Here is a 15,299-nt window from a genome sequence, read left to right on the forward strand (position 1 = left end):
GAGAAGGCCCTTTTGCCTAGTTCAGTCCTCATTGAGGGAACACTGCATGTAATAATGTCCTGAGAGCGCACTCCGTAGCTGCACTCACGCAGAGACATGTAGGAGGAGATATATGAAGGCAACAGACCAAGAAGTTATTTAAAGATGAAAATATACAAGTGAGAGAGTCTGCGTGAAGTTAATGATGTCCAGTTAACCAGTGAATATAGGGTGCAGTGGTGGGTATGATAATCACAGAATAAAATGATCTCAGATGGTTCCAGAGTTCTGTATACACACACACACACACACACACACACACACACACACACACACACACACACACATATACAAACCGGATTCCAAAAAAGTTGGGACACTAAACAAATTGTGAATAAAAACTGAATGCAATGATGTGGAGGTGCCAACATCGAATATTTTATTCAGAATAGAACACAAATCACAGATCAAAAGTTTAAACTGAGAGAATGTATCATTTTAAGGAAAAAATCTGTTGTTTCCAAATTTCATGGCATCAACAAATCCCAAAAAAGTTGGGACAAGTCCATTTTTACCACTGTGTGGCATCCCCCCTTCTTCTTACAACACTCAACAGACATCTGGGGACAGAGGAGACCAGTTTCTCAAGTTTAGAAATAGGAATGCTCTCCCATTCATGTCTAATACAGGCCTCCAACTGTTCAATCGTCTTGGGCCTTCTTTGTCAGATCTTCCTCTTTATGATGCGCCAAATGTTCTCTATAGGTGAAAGATCTGGACTGCAGGCTGGCCATTTCAGTACCCGGATCCTTCTCCTACGTAGCCATGATGTTGTGATTGCTGCAGAATGTGGTCTGGCATTATCGTGTTGAAAAATGCAGGGTCTTCCCTGAAAGAGATGACGTCTAGATGGGAGCATAATTGTTCTAGAACCTGAACATAGTTCTCTGCATTAATGGTGCCTTTCCAGACATGCAAGCTTCCCATGCCACAAGCGCTCATGCAACCCTGTACCATCAGTGATGCAGGCTTCTGAACGGAGCGTTGATAACAACTTGGGCTATCCTTGTCCTCTCTGGTCCGGATGACATGGCATCCCAGTGTTCCATAAAGAACTTCAAATCGTGACTCATCTGACCACAGAACAGTCTTCCATTTTTCCACACTCCGTTTTAAATGACCCCTGGCCCAGTGCAAACGTCTGAGCTTGTGGAGCTTGCTTAGAAATGGCTTCCTCTTTGCACTGTAGAGTTTCAGCTGGCAACGGCGGATGGCACGGTGGATTGTGTTCACTGACAATGCTTTCTGGAAGTATTCCTGAGCCCATTCTGTTATTTCCTTGACAGTGGCATTCCTGTTTGAGGTGCAGTGACGTTTAAGGGCCCGGAGATCACGAGCATCCAGTAGAGTTTTACGGCGTTGACCCTTACGCACAGCGATTGTTCCAGATTCTCTGAATCGTTTGATGATGTTATGCATGGTTGATGATGATAACTTAAAAGTCTTTGCTATTTTACACTGGGTAACACCATTCTGGTATTGCTGCACTCAGTGGCGCAAAAAGCGGGTATGCAGCGTATGCAACGCATAGGGGCGCTGCACTGCAGGGGGCGTCAAAACCCTCTGTAGAAAAAATGTTTTTCTAGTAGGCATTTTCTAAATGATCAATAACAGGGGAACAGCACTGATTAGGCGCCCCTCTGCTCCTTCACCTCCCCTCTGCTCCTTCACCTCCCCTCTGCTCCTTCACCTCCCCTCTGCTGCTTCACCTCCCCTCTGCTCCTTCACCTCCCCTCCTATCGCTCTCCCTTCCCACACAGGTGGCTGTGAACACGCCCCTAAGAGAACGCACTCGGCGCGTTTTTTTTTTTTTTTTTAATCTTGAACTACCGCTCGTTGTGCACTTGACAACAAGATGGAGCGGCAGAAAAAAAAGCTATTCGGGGCGCAAAACAGAAAAAGGAAGTCACTTGACATTGCAAGCAAAATAGCCATCGAAATGGATGCTTCTCCTAAGTTCAAAGAGAAACGACTTAGGAAGCAAAAGAATTTCCCAGATGACAATTCATGCACTGGTCATCATGAAAAGGAACCCACAAGGCACTTCAGGTGCATGGTTTTCAATGTTATTGTTGACACACTCCTCCAAGAGCTGTCTGAGAGGTTTTCCAATTTTCAACTTGTGTCTGAGAAATTTAAATTCATCACTAAAATGGAGCACATGACAAAAGCTGAGCTGGAGGAATCAGTGACCACATATGCCCTGACCACTTGTGATGTTTCAAGAGATATCATTCAAGAAATATACCCAGCAAGCCGTCTACTGAAGGGTTACAAGGCTCTAGAAAAGTTAAATTTCCTAATTCAAGAGGACCTTGATTTGGTATTTCCAAATTTGACAGTAGCCCTTAGAGTATTTTTAACCATGCCTCTGACAGTTGCATCTGCAGAGAGATCATTTAGCAAGCTGAAGCTCATCAAAACATACCTTCGTTCAAATATGAGCAATGATCGCTTGTCCCAGTTAGCAGTGATCTCTATTGAAAACAGTGTGGCACGGTCTATTTCATTTGATGTTATACTTGACAAATGGGCAAATGCAAAGTCACGGAATGTAACAGTTTAAATGTCATAAATGTTAAAACTCTGACATGGACTCCAGGCTGTTAAGATGTCATATTTCCGCTACATAAAATGTTGAGCACTGACTGAGTACCACTACTGTTATATATTTGTACTTTATAAAACTTCTTATTTGTTCATGATTGAAATTATCACCTGATATAATATGTAACATTAAAAAAATCTGTAATATTACTACTGTATTTTCTAAGTGCATGACTAAGCTGTATGAGGCGGCAAGTAAAAAGGAGCGGGTGGGGGGGGCGCCGATGATGTGTTCGCATCCACCTCAAAAATATGTAGTTGCGCCCCTGGCTGCACTATCTTTCTGCGCAACAATGGTGGAATTGGTGATCCTCTTACCATCTTGGCTTCTGAGAGACACTGACACTCTGTGAAGCTCTTTTTATACCCAATCATGTTGTCAATTGACCTAATTAGCGTTAATTGGTCTTCCAGCTGTTCATTATATGCTCAATTTCCTTTTTCCAGACACTTATTGCTACTTGTCCCAACTTTTTTGGAATTTGTTGACACTGTGAAATTTTGAATCAACATATTTTTCCTTTAAAATGTTACATTTACTCAGATTAAACTTTTGATCTGTCATCTATGTTATGATTAAAGGCTAACCAGAAGCTGAAACAGTCAAATAAGAGAAGGTGTAAAACCAACGCAATATTGTGCATTAAATGTAGATCTGAATTTTGTCTTTGCATTTAAGCTTATATTCCATGTGAAATACTTATTTTTACGAATTCATCCTTGCACCGTTTTATTTTACCATGTTGTTGTTTACTGTATTTGTAAATGGACTGTACTTATATAGCGCCTTTCTATCTTATCGAGATACTCAAAGTACTTTACAATCTGTGCCTCATTTACCCATTCATACAGCACTCTACTAGATCTATACAAAGCTAATTGAACAAATCATTCTAAAGAGTAATCAGACCTTCATCACATTCATACACTGATTGGACACACATCCAAGGCTATGGGGAGTGGTGGTGCAGAGAAGGTGGGCCTATGATCGGAAGATCGCTGGTTCAAGCCCCGGTACCGACAACATCAAAAATGTGAGTGGGTAGGTGAAGCACCCACACCTGCCCCCACCCTCATTTGCCCCATTCTGGGCCCATGAGAAAGGCCCTTAACCCTCACCATCTGCTCTCTAAACAGGTTTCTCTTGAAAATTAGTTCTCGTGGCTCAATGAGACTACCTGTATAAATAAAGGGTAAATGAAAAACAAAAAAAAAGCAAGAGGGGTTCAGTGTCTCGCCCAGGGACACTTCAGCATGTGCCTGCTGGTGGATTCGAACCCCCAACTCTTGCATTGGCGGACGACTGCCCTAAACATTCAGCCACAGCCACCCCTATTTGTTTTGGACCTTGTAAATATTATATTTCATTTTCACTTGTTGGTACTTTATTTTGTACCATTATTGCACGCTTTAGTATTTCCTGGGTTTTTTTTTTTTTTTTTTCACTGAGTCGAATCGGTTCTTCTCATCTTTAACATTTCATTGCATTGTTGACCTTGTGTTAACCTCCATATCATCCCAGTTCCTAAGAGCTCTACAGTAACTGGTCTGAATGACTACCAGCCAATAGCCCTCACCCCGATAGTTGCTAAATGCTTTGAAAGACTGGTCATGGCTCACATCAAAACAACCATCGACATCAGCGAGGACCCTCACCAGTATGCATACCACAGGAATCGATCAACAGAATACGCCATCTACTCTGTGGTCCACACTGCTCTCACCCACCTGGAGCAGAAGGACTCCTATGTCCGTATGATCTTTGTGGACTTCGTATCCACCTTCAACATCATGATCCCCCAAACCCTGATGGACAAACTACTCACTAGGACTAAGCCCCTTCATTTGCAACTGGGTCCTGGACTTCTTAACAAACAGGCCACAGTCTGTGAGGATCCACAACATCTCCTCCTCCACCATAAAGGCTCCAGTATACTCGTGTGGACATTTTCCCGTGCGGACTTGATGCTCACTGTCCACAGAGGGTTGAGACTTCATACTCAAGTGTCCACCCTGAGCGGCTGCAGTCAGCTCTGCAGGTAAGGGGCGTTTACCTTCGGGAAAAATTGAGTTCGCTGATTGGTCATTTGCTGACACGCCTACTGGATTGATAGGTCGCAAAAAAAACAAGAGCTGGCAGCAAGCTGCAGCGGTGTTCTGTGTTTATATGTTGTTAATAAAAAGTTCTAAAAAAAAATAAAGAAAAACAGGGAGCACTGGCCCTGTAGCCCACACATCAGACCAGCCCACCAGGAAATCTCAAGACCTCATGCAGCCACGCTGGACCTGATTTTAATTTGCACGTGACAAATTCCTTCATTTCTCACAATTTCAGTCATGGCGTCAACAGAGAAGGAGGAAGAGATCGCTTGCCTCTTGGCAAAACAACAAAAGAAAAGGCCATTAAACCAGACCAGGGATGAAGGGAAATTTAATACTTTGGTGTTGCATACAAAACAATCCGTTGCTGGACAGTTTATTGTGCAACATAGAGTAAGCATACGCGGTCATAAAAATTGAGCTTTGCATCGACATGCCCTGCGGGCGTCCGCTTCAACTCTAATCAAAGACTCTATGCGCGGACCTCCGCAGTCTGAGGTCTGCCTGAGTATACTGGAGGCTTAACCCTCAGTGCTGGCTACCCTCAAGGCTGTGTGTTGAGCCCCCTCCTGTTCACCCTGCTCATATATGACTGTGCACTTACCCATCTAGGCTGTCATATTGTAAAGTTTGCAGACGATACAGCGGTGGTGGGATTCATCACAAACAATGAGTCCAGCTACAGTCAGGAGCTGGTGCAGAAAGAATAACCTTCACATCAGTGTGAAAAAGGTGGAGTTGATCGTGGATTTTTGAAGGAACAAATGCACCTGCTCCCCTCAGGCAGGAGGTTGAGGAGCATTAAGTGTAGAATCACAATCTAAAAAATTTAAATCTGGTCCTGTGGACATTCAAAAAAACAAAACAAAGCAAAACAAAACAACAACAAAAAATGTAGAAACGTTTCGTCTCATCCGAAAGACTTCCTCAGTCTGAGGTGCTGTGTTCAGCTCAGTCTTATAAATAGCATCTTCTCAGAGTGGATCAACCAGTTTGCTGCCGACAGCCAAAACCAGCTGCTCACATGACCAAGAAGGGCCATCAGCCTAACGATGGATCATTACTATTCACATGGGGCTGAGTGATACTAGCAATAACAGTATTGTAAGAGGGGGACAGTTGAACACTGAGGCCTCCACCCCTGTTTAATGATGGACGATTACTTTTCACAAAGATGGCCTCCTTTACTATTCTCTCAAACCATCGTTCCTCTCTATCCAGGATGTGAACATCTTCATCCCTGAATGAGTGACCGCTGGCCTGGAGATGAGTGTAGACCACAGAGTCCTGGCCTGATGATGTTGATCTTCTGTGCTGGTCCGTCCTTTTGGCCAGTGGATGTTTAGTTTCCCTGATGTAAGACTGATCACAGCCCTCTGACACTGAACAGCATACACAACATTACTCTGTGCCGGGGGACTGGATCTTTGGGATGAACCAGTCTTTGCCGTAATGTATTTTGGGGTTTAAAAGCCACTGAGACGTTGTGTTTAGAAAATAAACGTCTCAGTTTCTCTGATACTCCCTCAACATACGGAATGACCACTGGTCTGTGTTCCTCCTTTTCACCTGATGGCTGACTGGAGTCCTGTTTGGGTTTCTTCTCTGCTTTCAGGAAGGCCCAGTTAGGATATCCACATTGCTCTAGAGCCTGTCTGGTGTGGGATTTCTCCTTCTGCCTTTGTAAGACTGAGCTGAACACAGCACCTAAGACTGAGGAAGTCTTTTGGATGAAAGACAAAACGTTTCTACATTTTTCTTGTTTTGTTTTTTGAATGTCCAGAGGACCACATTTAACGTTTTTAGATTTTTCTACCTGGATTATTGAGCATGCATCAGGATGTAGAACCACTAGACTGAGGAACAGCTTATACCCTGAAGCTGTTAGATTCATGAATCCCCAACCAGGTTTACCATCTTAATACCACTTTTTATCAGCGATATGTCACCATCTGTGCTGCTGATTATCCATGCTGCAAACTCATGTTGCTGTATTCATTCATACCCATCTGCTCACTACACACACTCATGTTCCAGATGCTGTCCAATATACCATATTATTTTACATTAGTGTTTAGCATATCTATATATTTAATATCTTAGATCCTTGTATATTATTTCTTTTTACAGATTTTGCTATGTTTGATTGTGATTGGGACCTTGAGTACACAATTTCGTTCCACCTCATGTACCACATGGGATGCAAATGACAAGAAACTTCAACATAGGACAAACAACATAACCCATTGAGTATCTTATCATGGTCTGGATATGCTAATCTTATTGGTGTCATTAGGTGATAAAGGGGTCTTCTGTCTGCATTGATGCAGATAGCATTAGGATCTAACAAGCTGCAGTGTAATGACAGCATGCCTTACATGTGTGATGGAATCAGTCATCTTAAAACAAAGAGCTCAGCCCAGTCCACTCAATTTATTTCATGATTTAATTGACTTTGTTTTGTTGGGCATTGTTGCAAACTGAACACGTAGGTGAGCAACAGTTACACTAAATAGTAACATGATTGTTATATAACTGTAAAGACAGGCACACTCTCTACAAAAATAAAATCTTTAATTTCTCAGGGAAAGGGGAACTGGGCTGAAAAGGAGAGAAGGGATAAGGTGATTATTGGTTGCAGGGTCTTGCAGATTGATTATTGGTTGCAGGGTCTTGCAGATTGATTTGTCAGGAATAGGATTTAAATTTCTTACTGGTTTTGCCTTTGTTGTAGGAGTTGAAAGGGGAGCACTGTGAAGTCCTGTCTTCCAGGAGAGGCCACTTGAGGAGAGGTGAATACCATTTGAGAGAGAAGCTGGTTGCAGCAGGAGCAGAGAGTGCAGGAGCAGGCTGGAGGCTGTTGATTGGTAGTACATGTAGGTACACCATCTGAGGGAGCCGAGCCTTTGGAGAGTTGAGGCCTTGGAAGGCTGGTTGAAGCTAGGACTTGGGAGTTGCTGAGAGAGTCAAAGCAATAACTGTTAAGAGAATATTGTCAAGAGACAATTAGAAGCTGACCATTACCTTTAATCATTCAAAAGATAATACCATACCACTTTATTTATAAAGCACTTAAAACAGCTACAAGGCCAACCAAAGTGCTGTACAGACAAAACAACAGGTAACACACAAAGCAAAATACAAAATGAGGTAAATGATATGGTATGGTATAAAGTTTATTTAAAAAAAGTACAAAACAATTCCATAACAATATAACAAAAAAAAGATACAAAAGATTTAAAATGAAAGGCAGCAGAAAGAAAAAAAAAATCTTATTATATCTGCCCCTTTTTTCAAACAATTATTTCAATCATAATGATTTTCAAGTAACAGAACAAAATGAATAACTCTAATTTTTCCAATTCTAATACAAAACACACACTAAGCTACTTCATATATACTTTTTTATTAATCCAGCTTTGATTTTTTTCTTAAATGTACACATTGACTTGGCATTTTTAACATCACTCTCTAGACCATTCCACAATCCAACTCCTTGGATTGAGGTAGACCTTCCCTTCAGACTAGTTCTGAATTGTGGTTTGACAAATATCTCTATCCCCTTAAGATTATAACAACTTTGTCTTTTAACAAAATTTCCTTGAATATTTAATGGTAATGTGTTATTTTGAGCCCTATACATAACTGATAAAATACTGTAATCTACCAAATCATGGAACTTCAATAACTTCAGTTGATAAAATAATGTGCTTGATGGGTGACTGTAATGCTTTCTGGTGATAATTCTTACAGCTCTTTTCTGTAAAATAAAAATAGGTTTTGTAAATGTTTTACACACTTTCCCCCAAACATCACTGCAATAGATTAAATGTGGAACAGTGATTGTGTTATACAATGTGTACAGAGATTTATCATTTAATAATTTCCTGACTTTGTATAGTACTGCTATAGATTGATATTTTTGTTCTTACAGAATTTATGTGATTTTTCCATGTTAGCTGTTCATCAATGATTACACCCAAAAAAATTAATCTCATTAACTCTACAAATCTCAACACCCTCAATTTTAAATGGATCGTCAACAGTTCTCTTTTTGTTACTAAATATCATGTATTTAGTTTTATCTAAATTTAATGATAATTTATTAAGTTTAAACCAAGTTTGTATTTTATCAAATTCTGTCTTCATCAATTCCAACATCCGTTTCACATCTTTACCCAAACAAAAAAATGTGGTGTCAAATCAGACACAAGGTAAATCAGAATATAGACATAAAAACGATGCGGATAATGATGACAAACCAGTGTGGAGCATACAGGATCAAAACACAGATCATCTGGTGTTGAAAGCTACTGAATAGTGGTGAGTTTTTAAATGGGACTTGAAAACCGAGAGGGAGGGGGCCTGTCTGACAAACAGAGGTAACTCGTTCCAGAGTCTTGGTCCTGCTACAGAGAAGGCCCTGTCACCTCTGCACTTAAGACACAGTCCAAGTGCAGAAGGAGAGTCTGGCAGCAGCTTAAGTACTCCTGCAGAGCAGTCCTCCAAATCAGGGATCAGGTGTGGATAGTTAGTTGATTGCTTGAAGAGAGTGAGTGGCAGGCAGAAAACCAGAATTCCCACAGATAGAAGCAACATATTAAATGTAAAAACTGATTTTCCTGTACATGATCATTTGGAAAAATAACATATTATTGCCCTAAAAAATAACCATAGTTAAAAATGCATTTAAATAACTGGTTTAAAGAACAATGAGGATTCTGTTTTAGAGTCACAGTCTTTATCTACAATAGTTTTCTACAGAGGCTTAAATATGATATTATAATTACAGAAATTGCTCTAAAACAGTTTAAATCATATTTATTGGATAAATTCCAGTTTGTAAATATAAATAACAAATCTTCTTACACCAGAGATAGTCATGGAGTTCCTCAGGTTTCAGTGCTTGAACGAATACCCTTTACTTTATATACTGTATGCTTTCATTAGATAAAGTTATTAAACAGCATGGGATAAATTTTCATTGTCATGCTGATGATACACAGTTATATTTGTCCATGACACCCAATGAATCCAATCAGTTACTTATTCTACAATCATGTCTTAAAGACATAAAAACTTGGATGACCCTTAATTTTCTGCTTTTAAACTCAGACAAGACAGATGTTGTGATTTTTTTGACCTGAGAATCTTAGGAATGAATTTTTCAGTCTTTCACTTTCTCTGGATGCCATTAATTTGGCCTCCAGTTCTAAAGTTAAAAACTTGGTGTTATTTTTGATCAGGATATGTCTTTTAACCCCCATATTAAAAATGTTACCAGAACTGCTGTCCTCCACCTGCATAATATCACTAAGATTAGAAACATATTGTCCAAAAATTATGCAGAAAAACAGGTTCATGCATTTATCACATTTTCTGTTCAGTGCCCTGAGCTGACTTCTGTTGTGACTTGGCACTATATAAACAAACTGATTTGAATTGAGTTGAGTTTTAATGTAACTGGAAATTTAAAAAAAATGAAGAAGAGGTGTTCTATTTCTTGTGGGCTTGCCCTTTAAGCCGCTCAAGTGGATACCCCCAGTGCGCAGCGTGCAAACACTGAAAAATTCTAGTCCACGCCCACCCACTGTGTGGGCCCCACCTTAGAATGCATAAATAGGGTGCGAGTTCATGGTTCGACTCCCGATTTTCTTCAGCCAGCGAAGCAACACATGGAAAACTAGGAAGAAGATGTTAGAGGACGGGATATGTCCACCACTCCGAACGGCTCAGCCTGCACATCTGCACCGAAGCAGTACATGCAGGTAGTCTCTTGTTTTTACTTCCGGAGTTAGGCAGGTCTCGGATGTTTCTGCCTTCCAACTAAGAGTTAGCGAGCGGCCTCACTCCCCCCTGACATTCAGGAATGGCTAAGGCTAGTCCAGGCATGGGCAAACCCCAGCCTGCGGACCGTATACGCCCGTTGGGCTTTTTAATTGGCCTGCCGAAATTGTCCAAAATTTGAAAAATTTAATTTTTTTTTTTTTTTTTTTTTTTATACTTTATTTTTCAGGGGCGCTGAGGTAAAATTTAGGGGTGCTTAAGCACCCCCCAAAAGAGGTTAAAATCGTCACTGGTTCAAATGATATTTAAAAAACTGAATTTAACAGGGGGGCAGCACGGTGGCGCAACTGGTAGAGCTGCTGCCTCTCAGCGAACAGGTTCCTGGTTCAAACCCCGGTCCAGGAGCCTTTCTGGGTGGAGTTTGCATGTTCTCTCCGTGCATGCGTGGGTTTTCTCCGGGTACTCCAGTTTCCTCCCACAGACCAAAAACATGCATGTTAGGCTGATTGGTAACTCTAAATTGTCCCTAGGTGTGAGTGAGAGAGTGAATGGTTGTTTGTCTCTATGTGGCCCTGCGATGGACTTGCGACCCGTCCAGGGTGTACCCCGCCCCTCACACAGTGATTGCTGGACATGGGCACCAGCGACCCCCGTGACCCAAAATGGAACAAACGGGTAAAGATAATGGATGGATGGATGAATTTAACAGGAAAAAATAAAACTGGTGTCATTTTAACTGTAGTTCCAGCATTTCCCCAGTAGAGGCGCACTACAGACACTGGCATGTAGTACAGGCAAAGTAACAGTGGAGAAGAGGTCATTTCTTCTACGCTTTTATTTTTACTTTGCCCTACAAACTCGTCTGTAAAAACGTGTTTATCAAAGAAAAGAAAAGTGTACAGTGAGTGCCGAGTGTTTAAAATGGGGTAGACAATAAAATATTGTTTCACTGAGGTCCAATCAAAGGCAGTTTTTATGCCAAGAAACTGTTGCGGTTTTCAAAGAACACAAGCCTTTCTCCAAAGGCAATTTTTAAAAAGAAACATGGTAAAAACAGAGCAGGTCTATTGTGTCCGGAGGGCCAACATAAGTTAGAAAAAAAATCAGTTTATCACGCAGGACTGTGACTCACTTTGTGGAACTGATTGATGAAGATTTAGCCAGCAAAATAAGCTAAAAGGCAGATAGAGTCCTTTAAGTTACTGTTTACTGGATGAAAGTAATAAAGGACCCTGCTTATCTCCTATTTTTTTTTATCTGTGGGATTAACAACAGTTTTGAGATAATTGAGGTGTTTTTGACCCTGGAGTCTCTGAAAGGAAAAACACGTGGAGATGATTTTTATAACCGTCTGCTGTCATCGAGAAAATGAAGCTACTGTGGAGTAAACTTCAGTGTCACAACGGACATATCACCAAATTTAAGTGGAAAACATATCGGTCTGCTGACAAGAATCCAGGATAAAGTGAAAGAGGAAAACCTCGATCAGGATGTTATTTTTCATCCATCAGGAATCACTGTAAGCCATGCGTTGTGTGTGCATGTGTGAAACTGTTAATTGTGTGTGAAATATCAAAAAAAAATGTGAAAGACAAAAACATGTGTGAATTATTGTCCAGGTACTCTGTTGTGAAGCTGCATAGAGGAGCTGCAGGAAGATGATGTCTGCTTCCATTCCCAACCTGCTGCAGCTGATCTGTCATCAACTTTAGATCCTGTAATTGTAAAAAGTTTTGTGAGGAGTTCGTAGAGGTGAGCTGCCACTTTATTTTGACTTTTGTCCTGTATTCCATTAGCATAGTGAGGTAAGACACTTGTAATAATAATAACTTTTATTTATAATGCACTTTACATTCACAGTGAATCTTAAAGTGCTACAAAGAGTGAACATCAGATAGCAGCCGGATAAAAGCAACCATAAAAGCAACCGAGAGCAAAACAACCAGGAGGATAACGCCTCAGAATGAACACATCAAAAAAACTTAAAATGCACAAAATGCAGATAAAATACTCAAATAAGAACTATGGGTGAAAAAAAAAAAAAAAAAGTACAGTGCAATCAATAAAAAAACTGGGTAAAAAGAAAGGTTTTAAGACCCTTTTTAAAACATGTCTGTAGAGCCCTCAGATATGAAGGCAGGGCGTTCCACAGCCAAGGGGCAGCGCAGAAGAAAGCCCGGTCTCCTGCTGTGCAGGATCGAGACCTGTGTTGGAAGAGCGGAGAGTGCATGAAGGACAATGAGGGGTGAGAAGTTCTTTTAAATAAGATGGTGGATTACCGTACGAGCATTGGAAGGTTAGCAGAAACATTTTGTAAGTGATCCGGGCAGAAACAGGAAGCCAGTGAAGTGAACGGAGTACAGGGGTGATGTGCTCATGCTTAGGCACTCTCATCAGAACCCTGGCAGCGCTGTTCTGGACATACTGTAGTTTCTGTATGGTCTTGCCAGGAATCCCAATGAGGAGTGCATTGCAGTAGTCCTGTCTGGAAGAGACAAAGAAGAGACACTTGTGGTTTGGTGAATGTTATTTTTCTTCAGGTAAAAGAAAATCCATCCATCCATCCATCCATTTTCTTCCTCATATCTGGGATCGGGTCGCGGGGGTTGCAACCTAAGTAGAGAGGTCCAGACTTCCCTCTCCCCAGCCACTTGGGCCAGCTCTTCCGGGGGAATCCCGAGGCGTTCCCAGGCCAGCCGAGAAACATATTCTCTCCAACGTGTCCTGGGTCTTCCCCTGGACCTCCTCCTGGTGGGAAGTGTCCGGAACACCTCACCAGGGAGGCGTCCAGGAGGCATCCTAAACAGATACCCGAGCCACCGCAACTGGCTCCTCTCGACGTGGAGAAGCAGCGGCTCTAATCTGAGTCCCTCCCGGATGATCGAGCTTCTCACCCTATCTCTAAGGGAGAGCTCAGACACCATGCAGAGAAAACTCATTTCAGCCGCTTGTATCCGAAATCTCATTCTTTCGGTCACAACCCAAAGCTCGTGACCATAGATGAGGGTAGGAACGTAGATCGATCGGTAAATTGAGAGCTTCGCCTTTTGACTCAGCTCTCTCTTCACCACGACAGACCTGTACAGCGCCTGCTTCACTACAGATGCTGCACCTATCCGCCTATCGATCTCATGCTCCATTTTTCCCTCATTCGTGAACAAGACCCCAAGATACTTGAACTCCTCCACTTGGGGTAGGACCTCCTCCCTGACCCAGAGAAGGCACTCTACCCTTTTCCGGCCCAAGACCATGGCCTCGGATTTGGAGGAACTGATCTTCATCCCGGCCGCGTCGCATTCGGCTGCAAACTGCTCCAGCGAAAGCTGTAGTTCACAATCTGATGAAGCCAATAAGACCACATCATCTGCAAAAAGCAGAGACGCAATCCTAAAGCCACCAAAACGGATCCCCTCAACACCTTGGCTGCGCCTAAAAATTCTGTCCATATAAGTTATGAATAGAATTGGTGACAAAGGGCAACCTTGGCGAAGTCCAACGCTCATCGGGAACAAGCCTGACTTATTGCCGGCGATGCGGACCAGGCTCTGACACCGGTCATACAGGGACCTAACAGCCCATATCAAAGGGCCCGATACCCCATACTCCCAGAGTACCCCCACAGGGTTCCCAGAGGGACATGCTCAAACGCCTTCTCCGAGTCCACAAAGCACATGTAGACCGGTTGGGCAAACTCCCAGGCACCCTCCAGGACCCTGCTGAGCGTGTAGAGCTGGTCAAGTGTTCCACGGCCAGGACGAAAACCGCACTGCTCCTCCTGAATCTGAGGTTCGACTATCCGATGGACCCTCCTTTCCAGAACCCCCAAATAGACCTTACCAGGGAGGCTTAAGAGCGTGATTCCCCTGTAGTTGGAACACACTCTACGGTCCCCCTTTTTGAATAGGGGGACCACCACCCTGGTCTGCCAATCCAGGGGAACTTCCCCCGATGTCCACGCAATATTGCAGAGTCGCGTAAGCCAACACAATCCTACAACATCCAGAGCCTTAAGGAACTCGGGACGAATCTCATCCACCCCTAGGGCCCTGCCACCGAGGAGCTTTTTAACTACCTCGGTGACCTCAGCACCAGAGATTGGAGGGCCCGACCCAGAGTCCCCAGGCTCCTCTTCCTCAATGGAAGATGTGCCAGTGGGATTGAGGAGGTCTTGAAAGTATTCTGTCCACCGACCCACAACATCCCGAATTGAGGTCAGCAGCACCCCCCCCCCCCCCCCTATAAACAGTGTTGGTGGCGTACTGCTTTCCCCTCCTGAGACGCCGGATAGTGGACCAGAATTGCCTTGAAACCGTGCGGACGTCATTCTCCATGGCCTCTCCGAACTCCTCCCATGCCCGAGTTTTTGCCTCAACAACCACCTGAGCCGCATATCGCTTGGACTGCCGGTACCGATCAGTTGCTTCCGGGGTCCCATAGGCCAAAAAGGCCCGATAGGACTCCTTCTTCAGCCTGACAGCATCCCTCACCGACAGTGTCCACCATCGGTTTCGAAGGTTGCCGCCGCGACAGGCACGACAACCTTGCAGCTGCAGCTCTGGTAAGCCACCTCAACAATAGAGGCACGAAACATGGTCCACTCAGACTCAATGTCCCCCACCTCCCTCGGAACATGTTCAAAGTTCTCCCAGAGGTGGGAGTTGAAACTCCGTCTCACAGGAGACTCTGCCAGACGTTCCCAGCAAACACTCACAATACATCTGGGTTTGCCAGGTTGACCGGCATCCTCCCCCACCATCGGAGCCAAC

Source organism: Nematolebias whitei, chromosome 20 (assembly GCF_014905685.2).
Source record: "Nematolebias whitei isolate Nwh7 chromosome 20, NemWhi1, whole genome shotgun sequence".
NCBI lineage: Eukaryota > Metazoa > Chordata > Actinopteri > Cyprinodontiformes > Rivulidae > Nematolebias > Nematolebias whitei.